This window comes from Panthera uncia (assembly GCF_023721935.1).
Source record: "Panthera uncia isolate 11264 chromosome A3 unlocalized genomic scaffold, Puncia_PCG_1.0 HiC_scaffold_12, whole genome shotgun sequence".
NCBI classification, from domain to species: Eukaryota; Metazoa; Chordata; class Mammalia; order Carnivora; family Felidae; genus Panthera; species Panthera uncia.
Window position 1 is genome coordinate 18,545,917 of NW_026057579.1, and position 3,387 is coordinate 18,549,303.

Genomic DNA, 3,387 nt, shown 5'->3' on the forward strand with positions numbered 1-3,387 from the left:
CTTTATCTCCCTCCAATTGGAGGCTTGCTCACTTCATGTGCCCAGAAACATCATTGGCCCAGTTTGTTTGCCTGTCATCCCTGGGGCAGACAGCCTGGGGTGGGAGGTGGAGGGCTTCCAGCCAGAGAGGCTGCTGCATACCCCTGTCCTCTGTGCCCAGACTGCAGACCTAAGGGCAGACTGACAGAGCACAGCCACCTCACCTCTACAACTTTGATAGTAGTGTGTACCTCTTAGGGTTGTTAGGAGGACTAAATATTTAATTTGAACAGTGCTTGGCACATGGTAAGTGCTGTGTTGTCATTGTCATTGTCACCACCATCATCATCATCCTTTCCATCTGATCACCTCCCAATTTTGTAAAGAGAGAAGCTGGTTTTCATTTTGTTTCTGGGAAGAAGGGAAAACTCAAGATCCTTCCTCTAGGAAGATTTGCAAATTGTCATTCTATCCCCTTTCTATATCCTTCTCTCAGCCTCTTAGAACCCCATTTCCTTGTTTCCCTACGCAGTACCCTCATGCTGCCCTCTCACTATCCAAAATATCCCTGCCAGGGCTCCCTAAACAGTCAGAACTCTGAAATTACCTGTCTCACTTCTTCTCCTTGAGTATTTCTAATAAAAACTATTACCTCCATAAAATGAGCTCATCCCTAAGGGCTAGGTGGAAAGCAGCCTGATTAAAACACTATAATTCAGCGGTGCCTGCCTGGCTCAGTTGGTGGAGCAGGCAACTCTTGATCTTGGGGTTGTAGGTTCGAGCCTCATGTTGGGTGTAGAGATTACTTAAAAATAAAATCTTTCTTTTTTAATGTTTATTTTATTTTTGAGAGAGAGAGAGAGCATAGGTGGGGGAAGGGAAAGGGGGCAGAGGATCTGAAGCAGGCTTTACACTGACAGCAGAGAGCTGATGCGGGGCTTGAACTCATGAACTGTGAGATCATGACCTGAGCCAAAGTCAGGCACTTAACCGACTAAGCCACTCAGGCACCCCAAGATTGCAGTTTTTAAATGGATAAGCAGAGAGAGGTGGTAAAGGTGATATTTGAATCAAGACCTAACGCAGGTCCTCAGGTGGGTCATAAAGACATCTGACAGATTGCATTACATATAGATGAGGAAATGCAAAGGTCCTGAGGTGGAAGAATGCCTGGTATATTGTAGGACCTGCGTGAACGCCACAGTGACTGGGGAGGGAGGTGGGAGTAATATGAAATGAGACAAGGGGCCTATAGGGCTTTGTAGGCAATTGGAAAACCTTTGGCTGGTACTGAGTGACGTGAGGAGGTGATGGATCTGGCCTAGGTGCCTAGTCACTGGATTGAGACTAGATTGTAGGGCAATAAAGGTGGAAAAAGGAAGACAACCAAAGAGGCTACTGCAATAATCAAGAAGATAGATGATGGTGGTTTGGACCAGGGTGGGTGCAGGATTTGCTGACAGATTGGATGTGGGGTGAAAATAGAGGCATCAACGGTGATTCTAAGGTTTCTGGCCTAAGCAAATGAAAGGACAGAGCCACCATGTTCAGACATGGGAGGACAGCTGAAAGAAAAGGTTTGGGATGGGGTGACAATCAGGAATTTGGTTTTAGACCAATGAAACTGGAGATGCCTATTAGATGTTAAGGAGGTAAGATCAAGTTGACATTTGGGTATTTGAGTTTGAAGTTCAATGAGAGATCTGGGGATCATCGTATAGATGCCATTTTATTTTTTTAAGGTCTTTTAATTAAACTTTTTTAATGTTTACTTATTTTTGAGAGACAGAGAGAGACAGAGACAGAGCACGAGTAGGGGAGGGGCAGAGACAGAGAGGGAGATACAGAATCCAAAACAGGCTCCAGGCCCTGAGCTGTGAGCACAGAGCCAGACATGGGGCTTGAACCCGGGAATGGCGAGATCATGACTGAGCTGAAGTCTGACGCTCAACCAACTGAGACACCCAGGCGCCCCCTTTTTAAGTTCTTTGAAATAGAAAATTAAAAAAAAAAAAAAAAAAGAATGGCACAGTGATCTCCCATCTACCTACCATTGAGCTTCAACAACCATTGTTTTCTGTGGTTTCTAGATAGTATTTTTAAGGCTTGAGACTAGATATCTCTACCGGAGTGTAGAAAGAGAAGAGGGTGACCAAGTCCTGGACCACTCCAGCATTAAAGGGTTGAGAAGATGAGGAACAAGCAAAGGAGACTGAAAATAAACAGCCAGTGACGTAGGAGAAAAACCAGATTAGGGTACCCTGGAAGCCAAGTGAAGAAACAATTCCCAAATAAAGATGTAATTACAGTCTGATAAATGCTGAGGAAGAAAACGAAGTGTGCAGTGAGAATGTGTAACATGAGAACTAACGTAGGCTGGGGGTCAGGAAAGTCCCCCCGGAGGAGGTGACATTTAAGCTGCAGCCCTCGTTCATCCTGTCTATCTTCAACTAAAATCCTGCTTTCTCCAGCTTTCTTCCACTCCCAACAACCACCTCCTTTTTCCTGGGATGGCTTTATCAAGGACTGTGTGTCAGCCACTAGGGGGCGCTTGGGACACCGTGATGAGAAAGGTAATTCCTGCCTTTAGGGAGCTTGTATTCTAGTGAAGAGACGGAGGAGCAAATCATTTTGTTTCTTTTTTTTTTATTTTTTTTATTTTTTTTTTTTAACCTTTATTTTTGAGACAGAGAGAGACAGAGCATGAATGGGGGAGGGTCAGAGAGAGGGAGACACAGAATCCGAAACAGGCTCCAGGCTGTGCTGAGTGCTGCCAGCACAGAAGCACAGCAGCCCTTGAGAGCACCGGAAAACAGCACATAACTCAGCCTGGTGGGGAAGCCCGAAAGGCTTCCTGGAGGTAACACCTGAGCAGAATTTGGATGCCCTGTTTACCTCTGCCCATACCTTTCAGCCTGGCTTGGACCTTTCAAGTGTTAATTAACCCCTTGCCTGCGTGCTTGGATTCCAAATCTCGTCTGAGATCTCAAGCCCAGCCTAAATCCTGGCTTGAGGGCTGGACTTTGCTCTCTTTCTCTCTCAGTATGAACTGGTCCAGGCTGGGTTCCCTGAAGCCGCCTTCTGACCCATTCTCCCACCCTCTGCTCTACCACTGACCTATCCTCCTGGGAAGTTCCAGGGGTTCCTGTCTCCTTCAGCCCTTTGGGCCTCAAAGTGGCCTAAGGAATCTCCTTAGGGAAAATTGATACCTGAGGCAGGACAGGACAGACATTAAGAACATGTGGGTAGGGGCGCCTGGGTGGCGCAGTCGGTTGGGCGTCCGACTTCAGCCAGGTCACGATCTCGCGGTCCGTGAGTTCGAGCCCCGCGTCAGGCTCTGGGCTGATGGCTCGGAGCCTGGAGCCTGTTTCCGATTCTGTGTCTCCCTCTCTCTCTGCCCCTCCCCCT